Raw genomic sequence first — 14010 nt, forward strand, 5'->3', positions numbered from 1 at the left:
TTCACCTTCTGCTGGTGTTCCTTTTGCACCTGGCTGCCTTGGACTGCACTTGGACACCTGCTGGACAATGTCATGCAGGTATATATGAGACGCACAGTATGGCTATTTAAGTGAAAGAAGGAAAGAACTGGAAATCATCTCAGAATAAATGGTCAGCTTTCAAGCTGGCCAAAACCATAACTCTGTTGGAGAGCTGATATTTTCTAAAAAAATTTAATGATATGAAAATAACAATAAGGTTGAAAAATATGACATATTTGGCTACTCAAGGTTATGGAATTTGAAAAATTGAAACTAAAATGCTGTTGTAAAACCAAACAGGGTTGGTTTATTCTGTGAGGCATATGGCTGCATTGCTATTGCTTGTTAATGTAATCACTAACTCAGTTTTCTGAGCCACAAATCAAAATAACAATATTAGTTTATTTAATTGTAAAGGGTCAATGTCAAAACTGTGCAAGTGGAAAAGAGCCATTTCCCCCCCACAGCCTCTGTTTTCTGGCATCTTTTCTATCACATGGAGTAACTTGGAGTTGGCCGACTTGTACTTTTGCCTATGGACTAGAGCAGGATAACAGAACAGTTGGGATTTTTATTTGCCCCAAACTGAGCTCTTTTAGATTTATCATTCCCTTCCTCTCTTTTCTATCCCACTTCAGCATGTCCTAGGTGGTTAGAGCCAGAAACAGCAAACTAGAAAGAGCTGCCTAAAAGTACTCAGACAAGCCTGGGAACTTGAAAGAAAGAGAGTAGAAAGGTTTAAATTGAAACCCATTTGCGTACCTTTAAATACATACCAAAATGAGTGAAAAAAAACCCAACATACCAAAACAAAAACCAACCAAGCAACCCAGCATATGTTCTGTAGGAGGTAAGTCCTTCACGCTTGTGTTTGCCCTGTCAGAAAGGGAATCTTAATTGGATCCGGATCTGCCCAGTTCCAGGTGTCTTCTCTCTCAGGTCCCCAGAGCCATTTGTTTGTTTTGCTGGTGTGCCTCAGCTTGGCAAAGTATCTTGATTGCTAAGTGAATGTGGATTCAGCCAGCTCTGACCAGCTCTGGCATCCGAAAAAATCCTTTTTTCTTCCGCTTGAATTTCTCTGCCAGCTGCCTTCGACTCAGGATTTCCCAGCCAGCAGCTCTTGTTATTATCTGTTTTCACTTGCCTTGATGTTTACCAGATTGGACTGCTTTTATCTCTATTAACCCTCCCTTACTGTGGAGCCCCAGTACTACACACCCTGTGTGCCTTTGCCGCTGGGTCAGAGCAGAAATAAGTAAACAGATACTAAATCACCTTATTGAGAAAAGTGAGGTCTAAAATGTTGGACAAAAATAACACAAGTGATGATGATCTCAGGGAAGAAAATAACTAAAAGGCCAAATGAAGGTAGTAAAAATCAAAGCTTAAAATAATTGACAGCTCATTAGACTAAATCTGAGCTCTGCTAAAATTCCCCACCAGATGAAAACTCTGGTATGAAAATAGTGTCGAACAGCTGAGAGCAGGACAAGCTGGCCTGATTTTTTCTGGTCTCCGAAGTGAATTGTTGCTAAGAAATGCTTTCATTTGTAACCTTAGATACATCATATAGTCATTTAGACCAGAAGGTCTGATTAAAAATGCATCTAAAAATATTAAGGGGAAATTCTCATTCGATAAAGGGATATAAAGCTATTCTGAACAAGCACCAAAAGATCACCTCCCATCTCCTCCAGTGCTTGAAAACATGGGAAAGAAATAAAACATGGAAAAAATTAGCTTGTATATATATATATATATATTTTTTTTTTTAAATTCCATTCTGATCAAGACCAATATACTTTCAAAGGTAACAGATTACCTCTAGTTCAAAAGACCCGCACGTCTGGTCGCGTGTCGGCTCAGTGTTCAAGAAATATTTAAGGATATCGGTGGTTTTTCAGTTAAAGGAGGAAAATAAATTTTCTAGTGGATTTCGGGGTGAGATCAGGATCAGTTCGGCTTCTTCATCAGTGTCCTGTATCCAGCCTCTGGAGCCGCCGTGCAGGAATCCGTCCCTGCGGTCCCAGCGGTGCCGCCCCCCGCCCGAGCTAAAGCTGCCTTCGACTTTTTGGTTCCCTCAAGGGCTCATGATAGACATATAAAATAACTTTCCTCCTTCCCCATGATAATACTTTAATAATTAAGCCACGCAATTTGAACTTGTCGCTGTTTTCTTTGGCTCACGCACCAGGTTCCGTTTACCTGCGCACCGACAACACCCCGCAGGTTTTGCCTCCCGCCTCGGCCTCGGCCCCGTCCCCGCTCCCCAGCGCGGCCCCGGCGGGTCCCGCCTCCGCCCCCGGCCCGCGGGCACCTGAGCGCGGCGGCTGCGCGGGGGGCGAGCGGGCGGGGCCGGCCCAGCCCGGCCCTCACATGCGCGGCGCCGCGGGAGCCATTGGCCGCCGCCCGCCGGCCCCGCCGCCGCCGGCAGCCGGTGCTGTCCGCTCGCCGAGCCATGCGGGTGCGCGCTGCAGGGCGCTGCTAGGAGCCGAGCCCGCCCCGCCTCTGCCCGCCCGCATGGCAGCGCCGCGGGACTGACCGCCGCCGAGAAGCTCTGCGCCCCCGCCGCACGCACGGCTCGGCTCGGCCGGGCGGCTCTCGCGGTCCGCAGCCCGCAGAGCCGTCCCTGAGGTGAGGCGAGCGCGGGGCCGGCGGGGGGCGGTCGGGCAGGCGGCGGAGGGGCCGCGGGGAAGGGGCGGCATCTTCACCGGCGCCCCCGCCGCTCCCTCTCCTCGCTTTCCGTCGCGCTTCTCTTTATCTTTTTCTGCGTGCAGACCGGCCTGGGCCGGTTCGCTGGTGCTGCTCCAACGCCGGTGTGCCTCGGCGGAGCCCCGGGGGCGGCTGCGCTCGTGGCGCTGCTCTCCCGCGGGATGCGCATCCACGCAGGACGTGCCCGCATGGGCGGGGGGCAGCGGCGAGAGCGGAGCTGGCCCGGGCGGGTTCGGGAGCACGGCGCGGTACTGGGGAATGCGGCTGGAACTGCGAGCCCCTTTCGAGGCCAGTGGGGTTGGATCCGGCCCTCCGGGGGCCGCCAGCTGTGCGGCTTTTGTGTGGGGTCAGCTGTGCTTCGTGTTGCAGCACACGCAGATTGAAGGGGCCCAAGCCAGTCAATAAAGCACATCTTCAGGGCAGAACCAGCCCTTGTCAGATAACCATCTCTGTTTTCTCGAGGCGCGTCTCCTCCCTTCCCCCTGCTCCCCAGTACGTGGCAATACCGACTCCTGCTCCTTTAGGATCCCTGAGCTTGGCACAGCAGCTCGTGTCTTCAACCTCCATTTCCCCCCCGTCACAAGTGCTGCCACTGCTATTAAACAAACACGAATTCAGGCGCAGAAGCCTTGTGACTTGCCCAGCATCCTTTAAGGGAGCTGGTCTGCGGTCACTGGGGGGATTCGGGCTCTGCGTTTACAGCACGCCTGCAGCCCGTGGCACTTTCTCCGCTGGACGTTCCCAGTGTGTAAGAGCCATGAGATAGGTTATTCAGACTTGAAAATGGAGGACGGTAGTGGTGGTGGTGTTGTTTGGTGGATAAGTCTTAGCAGTACTTCCTGTAATGGTGGTGCTGAAAGTGATGTTTTACTTGACTTAGCTGCTGGTGCAGAGAGCACTTTGGCGTACCTGCCACTCGTAAGCTTTGCCAGTTACAGCTTTAAAAAATTCTCAAACACTATAGGGAAGTATTTGGGTTTTTTTCAGCGTTGTATCTGTCACTGTGATAGGAAAGGATAGTGTTTTCTGCCTCTAAAACTGAAGGTGGGGAGTGATAATGCTCGCTTGTTTGGGAGAGAGGGCTTTAGGATGGGAGAAATTTGCATGAACAGGGCTGAGATTTTAAACACACAGCTCTGAGCTATCAAAAAAGCGCTCTCATGCCAGATGGGGTAGCTAAGACCCTTTCTCTGTGCTGTTATTTTTTTCTCTTGTATTTCTGTCTTTGTTGTTTCTGGTTGTGGTGTTTTGTTTTGTTTTGTTTTTTCCTTCACCTCTTCCTGGAGGCAAAGGAAACCATCTTTCTTCAAACTTAGGGTAAGGTTAGTGTTGTTATTTGCTCTTGATTGCCATCTTAAATTGATTCACCAAGCTTTACTTGGGGCCAGGATCCTATTCATTCCTTGTGCCTTACAAATGCCCTATAAACCTTTTATTGTTAGTTAGAACTGATTTATGGGGTCCTGACCTATGAATATGCTTCTGTGGCTGGTTTTTTTTACACAATTTTCTCCTGTGTCTCTAGGCAAGCATAGCCTTTATAGTAAACTCATTTGGTGCTTTTCCTGTATCTTGCTTAGAGTCACAAACACTTCTGTTTGCTGTGTCTATTTTCTTGCACATAATAGCAGGGAATATTAAATAGATGCTGTTATTTGTAATTTTGATTACTTCAGCACAAAAGATTAAAAGTTTACAGCGACTGTGTGAGGTTATGTGGGGAAGTGAGCAGCGTTAAGCTGTCATTTGTTTTGTAAGATCTAGGTATGCACAATAGAGATCTCTACCAGTCCTGACATCCTCTCAAGGATGGTAATCTGTTTGGTGTGTTGAGATCTGGAAAAGGAATTCTGAGCAGCAGTACCAACAACGAAGAAAAACTGTGTGCTGCAGTCATAGGAAGGTAATTATTAATAGGAGCCAACCTCTATAATAACAATGCAGAGAGTGAAAGCACTCGGGTGCTTGCCCTGCAAAGATTAACTAGTGAACATTGTACCAACACATAGCTGTGCACCTGAAATGTAGTTCTTGCATTCTTAGCCCTTTGTGCTTATTGCCTCCTTCTCTTGTATACCAATACGTAAGTGGTGGTACAGAGATACCACAGCTCTGCCTCCTTTTTATGGACAGTTTTCTTGCCTGCATAGGCAGGGAAAATGCTAATGCTGTTTGTGCTGGGCTTGCAGTAAGTCCTGCCAGTGACAGGAGGATAAGAAAATAAAGGCTAGTGGAGAAGAGGGTATGTCCATGCCTGTGGTGAAAAGCACTTGCAGCTATGTGTGTTGTGGCTTGGCACAATTTTATAAGAAGGGACCGTACTAAAGTTTTCTGGGTTGACTTGGTTCTTTTAAATTCTCTAGGTCTTCCCATTTCTTCTGTGTATTGAGGTCCCATTCGAAGTCTGCTAAAGCCAGTGGCAGTAAGTGGATTTTGAATCAGGCTGAGTTTCTTACCTGCTGTGTGTTCTCTGACGCACCAGGGGCTGCGTCAGGTCCTGCTTTTGTGGCGTCCTGGAGGCTTGGGCTGCTGTGCAGTCAGAGTGCTGAGTCAGCATCCCAGCCCGGGGGCTCCCTTTGCTTTCTCCTGCACCCCTAAGAGCCAGAGGGGAGTTTTGGTGCAGGTACATGGACGCTGGGATCACTGAGGTAGTGCCTGAGACTTAATGCACTTAATCTGTATGGGGCTGCTGAAGGCTGTTTTGCTGAGAAGGAGCTTGAGTCACAAATGGGGGAACATGAGGGAACTCGGTAAACAAGTTTCTCAACTGGGTGCCAAAAAAAACCTGGGAGTTCCAGGGTAAGTATTGCATGAAATGATGAACTCTGAAGGTTTTCATTTCCTTTCAAAAAAGCAGTCTTTATCTTCCAATTCGCTAAGTTGCTGTAGATTCCTAAATATCATAAAACACAATTAGCAATATTTGTTATACTCAGATGTTACATATAGTGGCACAGAACATTAAATGTAAAGAACAAAACCTGTTATTTCAGTTTCTGCTATTTAAATTCTTCCATTTCTTGCTAGCATTGAAATAGGGCTGCACAGTTGTCCTCTTGTGTTTTTTTTTTTTTCTTTCTGTTTTATTTATTTATTTGTCTCTTGGTGGTGGGAAGATTATATCCTAACCAACATAATAAGAAAAAACTAATGCTGTGTTAAGAAAAATGGAAATATTTTCCCCCAGAAACCTTAGATTTAGATAAAGAATTGTCTATGCCTTTGCATAACTGACATTTTAAACATGTTTTTTTAACAAGCAGTGAAAAGTCTGTGGATTTCACCATGCAAAGACTTGTGTTCATGACTGATTTTCCATGTATGTGTAGTTTCATGAGTCCACATGTATGCAGGAGGCTCTCTGGGGTCACACTAGAGCTGCTTGATCTTGGAAGTGTTTATTCTTGGCTGTGATGATGAGCTGCTGTGAGTCCACACAGGGCTGAAATATGAAGGAAAGTGCTTGTGAAATGTAGTTTTCTAGCAGCTGCTAGCATTATGTTTTGTGAAAGCAATGGTAATTAGTGTTTCAAGGCTATCCTGTGCCTCTAACCTTGAGAACACTTCGAGCTACGGTTTTTGACTTGCTTGCATTGGGGATGGGTTTGGCTCAAGATCATTTGGTCGGAGCAAATTGAGTACAATTTTCTTTTAGCCATATAACAAAGAATAGGTACCACTTGCTTGCCAAACAATTTCTCCTCTCAGAGATTACAAACAAATTTAGGAAAGAACAAAGCCAGGATTTCTAGTGTTTAACTTCTTGAGAATCATCTTGGTTTTGGCATGTTAGAAAGAAAAATGCGTCACGAGTCAAGTTGGCACCTAACACTGTCAGTAATACTAATTTCCACGTCATTAATTTTAACTGACTGAAAACTGCTTCAGTCTTTCTCTTACCACAAATTTATTTAATTAAAAGAATTGAAGCTCTTTTAATTTATTTCTATATTCTCTTCAGCTGTAGCAAGAACAGGTTCTTGTCCCCCTTCAGGAAGAGAAGTTAAAAGATATTCATGTAGCAGCTGCCAGAATGCTCAGAAAGATATCCTTGGAAGACGAGAACTTGTTTTCATGAAATCAAGCCAGCAAAATGCCACTTCTGCCCAATGCTTGGTGGCAAGCAGTAGTATGGGAAGTGAGTATGGCTGCACCAAAGACTCATTTGTTATAACGGTTTTAAAAGAAATACCTTAGTTTTTCTTTTCCCTCTTCAAGTATAAATCAGGACACAAAACCATATTGTTCATGTAGCCTCAAAACTAGTATTCCTTCTTTCCACTTGAGCTCTTTCCTCAGAAGTGATTTGTTCTGAGACTGAAGTAATTGCAACATCCAAGACTTAGTGGTGTAAAATACAGCCACCCTTAGGGAGGAGGAAGGATAGTTGTTGGTCAGATACTTTTTCTTTTTGGAGGCCCTTTTTTGTTGAAGGTAACTGATTAAGAAGCAGAAAGAAATAACTAGGCTGAAAGCATGTGGCATCCAGCAGTGGGTGAGGATAGCATTTATGTTTATTCATCATAGTCTTGCTTTTTGTCTTGTGTGATCAGTAGAAGAAATAGTCTAGTTCTTGTGATCTGCCTTGCTCCTTGTTAGTGTTAAAAAAAAGCAACAACAAAACAAAACCCCTCTGTATATGGTCTTCTTGTCAAAAGGTAGGCATCTCAGGTGTCCTATCTTATGGTGGTCTACTTTGAAGACCAGAAAATTGCAGTGGAAGATTTCTCAGACCTAAGGGGTGGGCACTACAGATAATTAAATGCTGTTGTTACCTTTTCCCATCAGATATCTCTTCAAACTGTTTGTTGTGTGTATAAATGAAAAAAGAGTTCTCAAACTGGAGTTTCAAAATTTCTCTGTTCATTTGCTCAGGATTTTCTGTCTGAGTTGTATCTCCTGATGATTTCCCCTGGTTAGGGGACCATGGGTGAGGTGGATCAAGTGTCTGTTGCTGTTTTAAATGTCTTACCTGTGACATTGACATGGAGCTGGTAATTATGATGAGACCATCTGCTGGAGACAGCGATGCTCAAGGTGAGCCCCCTTCCTGCGTTCCTTATGTAAAGGTACACAGAGAAAGGAAAAACCTCATACATGAAGGCTCTTTATAGTCCTGAGGAGGCAGTGAGACAGGCTCCTACCTGTCCTCATGCAACCTAATGGCTACAAGTCACAGCCAAGATACAGCTTTGTCTTTTTTTCCTCTCTTGAACTTCATTCTTTACAAGTCAGCATTGAGATAAGTTTCTTTGTAAAAGCTATTCGTGATTGCCCTTGGGTCCTATGGAAGCCAGGGCTGCCACACCTCTAGTGTTTTCAAGTCTGGCCAATGGCACAGATACCAACATGCCTGTTGGGGATTTTTTTGTATGGAAAAGATTTTGAAGCACTTTACTCTTGCTGCAGTGATTTTCCAATCTGTGATTATAGCTTTAAGAACAGAACAAATGCATGGGGTGTGTATATGAATATGATGGCTGAATATTTAATATTTACCTGTTCTTCATCCATTCCAGGACAGGAAGGAAAGGAAGCTTACATGCTTTCAGCTGGTGTGAGAAGTTGAATAAAAAATGTGGATGCCTGCAATTATCCCAGTGCAGGGTTGCTGAATCTGTGTGTGGTAGGGATGGATATATTTTGACTTGTGCACATAAAAAGTTTTTTTTCATGTTATGTCAATAAAATATATGGCTTATTGTCCGTCTCAAATAAACTGATTAAATAACCAAGCTTATATAACACTGATTTGGTAATCATTGAAAATAACCTTTTGGTTCAAGAGCTTCCTCTGTGAAAATTAATATTTTATACAGAAGTGTTATGTAATAGACATTTTGTTGCCTTTGCAGTCCTGCACAGAGGAACACGGTGTTAAGCTGATGTAGTTTGGATTGTTCTGTTTAAATTTGTCCACTAAACCAATGCAAATACCAGTGAATAATGGGGAAAAAAAGTCCATATTGCATATTTGTAGGTGGTGGTTAGTGTACAGATCATGGAAAGGGAGGTCTGACAGTCTCTGCATTAAAACTTGAGGGAGCAGAGGTAGTGCAGTGGCTTGCTTTGTTTCCAGGCACCACTGTGGTTGCACTCGCTTTCCACATGCATTAGCAATTGCCTTCATCAAGGATGCGTGGAGGAGCCGGACTTCACGCTTAAGCTGACTGGTGTTTAAAAATACAAACTGAGAAGTCCACGTACAGGGTTCCTCTCAATGAAGAAACTTTTATGCACTTACTTTCTGACTAATTAAATTAAGAAACAAAGCCTAACCTTCCTAGTTCCTAGCTGAGGAACTGACAAAAGGGAAATGAAACTTTTCATGCGCTTGAATTTTTTAAAGTAGCGTTTGCTGGTTTATAACTCGTAGTAAATTTCTTCACAGTTTTGCCTTGTTGGCCTTAATAGTAGAGAGAAAGGGAAAGCTGGCTTGATAGTTTTCCTCCTCTCCTTTTCTCTCCTTCTTGCAACAAATCTATTGGCTCTGGAAACAAGGAAGTGGAGGAATGCAGATACGTAAAGGCTTGTTGGTGCTGCAGAAATTGTGAGTTTAACTACTGCTGGTGTCCCAATGAAAAGTGGGTAGGAAAGGGTCTAACAGAAGAGTAATAGAAGAAAAGTGTTCTGAGAAAAAAGAGTGGACTGAGAGAGAAACAAAATTGTGCTAATAATCATTCAGAAAAGTGAAAAATGCGCAGGTTTGGACAAGATTTTTTTTCCAGTGTTTGAAACTTGTATTTATGCTATATTTATTCTTAGTGAAAGTTAATTTAGGATGTGCTTAGATTGAAAGGTGAATTTAAGAGTGTCTTTATTAGCATTGATCAGTTTAACCCAAACAGATTTTAAAGAAAAAAGCCACTGAGGCCAGAGTTACAAGAAAACAAAGATAGTAAAGCCTGAAAATAAAAACATGAGAAACATGCAAAATTACGAAAGAAAATAGTAATAGTGAGGCATAGGAAAGGATATAACAAAACTGTGACGTGTGAGTAAATATAACATAAAATTATAAAGCATGAGGTTATATTTACTTTTCTACAAGTGGAAAAATTATGAATTCTGTTTGTTTGAGGGTGCCTCATTCCAGAAACAAGGCTTTCGTGCTCACAGTGGGATGACCAAGTTTTCTCTGTTTGGAGTCAGCCTGAAAGCAAAGTATTTGAAGAATATCATTGCATGAAATGTAATGGGTACCTGAAGCTTATGGGTTGAATAAGTACAAGCCTGGTTTTGGCTAATGGTTTGCACATGCCTCATTAGTATTTTAAGACTGTAGTCTGTCCATGTGCACAGGGGCCCAGAGCAGCCTGGAAACAGCCAGTGAGCAGCTGGTCAGTGTGAGGAGCAGAGAGCCCCTTCTCTGCTGTTTCTTTTCTGCATGAAGAGAGGATGGTGGCCCTACACTCTCACGGCTGCCGATTTCTGTCACCTCATCCATATTAAGACTTCTTCGGTGTCTGATTATTTACCTATTTGCTGTTTTGAACTTGTAAAATCTTAGATCTGTGTTGTCATCTGCTAAAGAGTGTAATACCAGAGCTACCAGCAGCAGCCCCCTCTCATACTGCCTGTGGGTCAAACAATGAGTTAGCTGTAGCAGGGAGAAGTTTTGCCTGCTTGACCAGCAAGGTTTGGTTAGTTTGTCTTTGCTATATTCCTGCTGTCTGCAGCAGAAGAGAGGAAGGGGAGGAATTTGCACTCGGCCTCTGGCTCATGGATGGGGGAAGAGGAGGTGGCCACCAAGAGAAGGGTGGAATTACAGGGAGCTCCCAAATTAAACTGGGTGTTGGGTGTCATGTGAAAAACTACAGCAAGAGCCTAGAATGGACAATGAGCTCCGCAGGGAGGGGCAGTAGGATCTTGTTGGATCCCATGGAGCAGGAGCAATGCCTAAGGTGCTTTCCAAGGGGAGTGTGGTTTCAAGACCAGCTGGAGCAAATTTGAGCTTGCACTGCTGTTGAAAGGGGAAGTCCTGCCTTCCAGCCCACTCTCTGCTTTGGGCAAGATGCCTTTCCCAGGCACACACCATAGAGAGAGCAGGAATGCTAAGTAGCAGGGTGGCCACAAATCAGCTTCAGCTAATTGCAAAACTTACTGAGAGATAGCAACAAAATCTAGTATTCATCTGGTTAGGTTACATGCTACTTTTGACAGTATTTCTGCAGTACGTATCTGTGCTGGGTTTTTTTTCTCTCCTGATGGCATGACACTTCTCCTGTGTGCTGTTTTGTTGTTTTTCTTATGCAGCAGCAAGGGAGGAAGATGGCATTTTAACTGAAAAGATTGTCAAATGTCTGCTGTTGTCTGGGTGTGTGGAGATATATGTAGAACTGAGAATTATTCAGTTGTGCTGAAACTGAGCCTCTAATGGCTGGAACTGCTTACTTATTTAATTAGCTGAGGTTGTTGGGTTTTTTCCCCCCAAAATCTCTACTTCCCCAAAATACTGTGACTTCCCTCCCTTTCTTTTATCTACAGAATTCGTAATGATTTGTTCTGAGTGCATTGTTTGGGTTCTTTTCACTCTTTTAACAATGATTATTTCCCTGTTAAAAGCATCAAAAGTATTGTTTTCCTTAATAGAAAAGATGTTTGATCAAACGACTGTACAAATGGAGGCAGCCACATGTAGGCTACTGTATGTAGGACGTGGCATTTGGAGGTTGCACGTGTTGTGCCTGAAGTGCCAAGTGCCTGGCTGCGATTCAGATGAAATTGGCACTGGCTGATGCCAACACCCCAATGTAAATGTGGTGTCTTTCCCTATGCTGTAGGGCCCTGAAAGGAAAGTATTGAAGTGCATGAGTGCCAGAGGGGATGAGGTTAAAAGAGGAGTGGTGCATGTGCTTCTTATTCAATCTCCTTCATAGCCACAGTCCCACATACTCACTATACCAGTGGGTATGTATTCTTGTATCAAAGCAGATGTTTCTGTAAGAAAGATGTTGCTTTGTTTTAATAAATTGAGGTTGTCACTTCAAAAGTGGGAGAGGGAGGTGAAGGAAGTAGCATAAAGTGAGAACTTGTCAAATGGGATTTGGAACAAAATCCATGAGAATTTTTGTGGTAAGAACTGCAGGGAAGAATTCTTCAGTAGACTTGGCATTGCCCAAACATCTACTTATGCACTGCTATGATTTATGTAAGAATTTCTGCTTTTAGATTGGTTTTTGTTTTCTTTTGTTTGTTTTAAACCAAAATTTTGTAAGTGTTTTGTTGTTTGTTATTCTTTACATTTCCTCCAGGTATGATCCAATCCATGTGCTCAGCCTGTTCTGGGAAGGGGAGGGTGGCAGTGATGGACCTCAGCAGTCTTTCAGATTGTGATTCAGCTCTTGAAGAGAAGCTCTCCTGTTCTTCCATGCCTTACCAAGTGTGGTGGTGGTGCTGTTCAGCCTCTCCTGGCCCCTTTCCTTAAATGCTGATACATTCTCAAAAAACACAGTCCTCCTACTTTGAATGTGGGAGCTGCCTTTGCCTGCTGTTTTTGGGAATGGCTTTGGGGCAGTGTTGAGGAGGGATTGGAGGGCATGGTGAATTCTGTGTAGGCCCTTCTTACATGGCTCTCTGACCTCGTGAAAAAAAAGGGTTACAGAAGCAGCCAAGGTGAATGGCCCCGTGGCTGTGAGCATTTTCTCCTAGACTTCAAGTATGATCCAAAGGTCTGTTCTGAAGTCTACTTGCTTTAGACCTTTGGAAAGTATCTGGTCACAGTTTTTTCTTCCATGTATTTAAAAACCTAGAGTCTCTGAAAACTCCAGTTCTGCATAAAAAGATTTGCTCCTCCTGAGATCACTTGACCACTCCCAAGCCCTTTCAAGAAGAAAAGTCTGAGGCATATTTTATTTGAGGATTTGACAATGTTTTCACCATCTCCTTATCCTGGGTCTCTACTGCTAAGAAAAAACCCGGAACAGCAGGTTCCTGCTGACCTTTAAAATGATCTCAGTGGAAAGCCTGACACAGGGCTTGTTCCTGTGTGCTTCTGAATTCCAGTGGGTGCCACCCCTGAAAAAGCCTCGGAAAAAAATTAGAGGGAGATCTGGGGGGGAGGCTTGGTTTGCATTTTTTTCTGCAGTGGTTTGGGAGCAGCTCAGGTGGGTGAGTGCCCTGCTCTTGGTGCTGGGTGCAGACCCCTACGGCAGAGCAGCTCTGCTGGAGGCACTGCTGGGGTGGAGGCAGTGGGCTGGGGGCTGAAGCAGGGGATGCAGGGATGCAGCTGGTTGTCCCTGGCTGTGGAGCATCCTCTGCTCTGGAGGGCTGTCCCTGTACCTGTACTGTGTGCCCAGGGCTTGCTGCCCTCACAGTGCGTGCCTGCTGCACTGGTGTTGCCACCCTGGCACAGTGCTGTGGTTGGCAGTGCTAGGAACGCCTTGGGCACACAGCAGTGTTGCTTGGGGTGCAGCAAGGCAGTGGCAGCCAGCTCTGCTCTACAACATGTCCTGTGGAATCCTGGCTGTTGCTAAGGGACTCCTTTTGGATGTGGAGCAACATTGGTTTACACAGCAGCTTTCCCCATGTTTGTTGATTGGAGGCAATTACTGTAAAATACTTGATTTATAACAAGGCATACTTAATAAGCAACAAACTAAAATAAATATTCATGAATTACCTGCTGGAGTCTGGCTGTTCTTTTTGCTGGTTGTTGCTTTCTGTCTGTGTGCTCTGCACAGCCCTGGAGCCTCTGGGTCTCTGGAGGTGAAGGCAGCCATGCTGAGTCTTAGGTGGTGGAAGTTTTGGGCTGAAGAAGGAGGGAGACAATCCCACTTCTTCTCTATTTTATTCATTGCAGAGGGTAGAGCTGCTTTCCTAGGATTTCTCCAAGCAGCTCATTTGACTCAAGGTGATCTGCTTGCCTGGCATAGGGCTGTAATGCAGTAGTTGAAGTGTCATTGAAGTGTTTGTGTGAAGCACATGCATGTGCAGCTACCACATCGTTGGGGTCTGGTCTGGCTTTTGTGATGGTATAGGGAGGTGATGATAGAGAAGTAGCAGTGCTCTTGGTTAAGTCAGGATGTGCCAGTATGTTTAAAAAAATATGTGGAAATGACAAATTGCTCATTTGGGATCTATGCTCTTCAAGAACAGGATGGCTCATTTAGAGTAGTTCCAAAGTTATTATAAAAAGGATGTGCTCAGTCTTCCCCAGAGATGAAGCACTGTCAGCAAAAGGATGAGTAACCTTTGTCTTCTGTGTTGCAGAGTGGCATTCCTCTGACCCCCGCTACCATGACCACTTCATTTGGCCAGTTTGATTCACAGCAGTTT

At 44.4% G+C, this 14010-nt stretch overlaps 1 protein-coding gene across 5 annotated transcripts in view; it reads left to right on the top strand.

The window, feature by feature from the left end:
* Positions 1–2021: 2021 nt before the first annotated feature.
* Positions 2022–14010, top strand: part of LRRC8D (leucine rich repeat containing 8 VRAC subunit D) — a 52782-nt gene continuing 40793 nt past the window's right edge. Inside the window, exons 1-6 of one of the 5 annotated variants that reach the window (XR_015805414.1) lie at positions 2022–2655; positions 4492–4636; positions 5097–5155; positions 6695–6871; positions 7609–7770; positions 8253–14010. The gene's annotated coding sequence lies outside the window, so the exon portion shown is untranslated. The remainder of the gene's footprint in view (positions 2656–4491; positions 4637–5096; positions 5156–6694; positions 6872–7608; positions 7771–8252) is intronic. The other 4 variants (XR_015805413.1, XR_015805415.1, XM_014884024.2 and 1 more) reach the window with 4 other exon arrangements.

The sequence above is a fragment of the Sturnus vulgaris genome, chromosome 9 (assembly GCF_052056855.1).
Source record: "Sturnus vulgaris isolate bStuVul1 chromosome 9, bStuVul1.hap1, whole genome shotgun sequence".
NCBI classification, from domain to species: Eukaryota; Metazoa; Chordata; class Aves; order Passeriformes; family Sturnidae; genus Sturnus; species Sturnus vulgaris.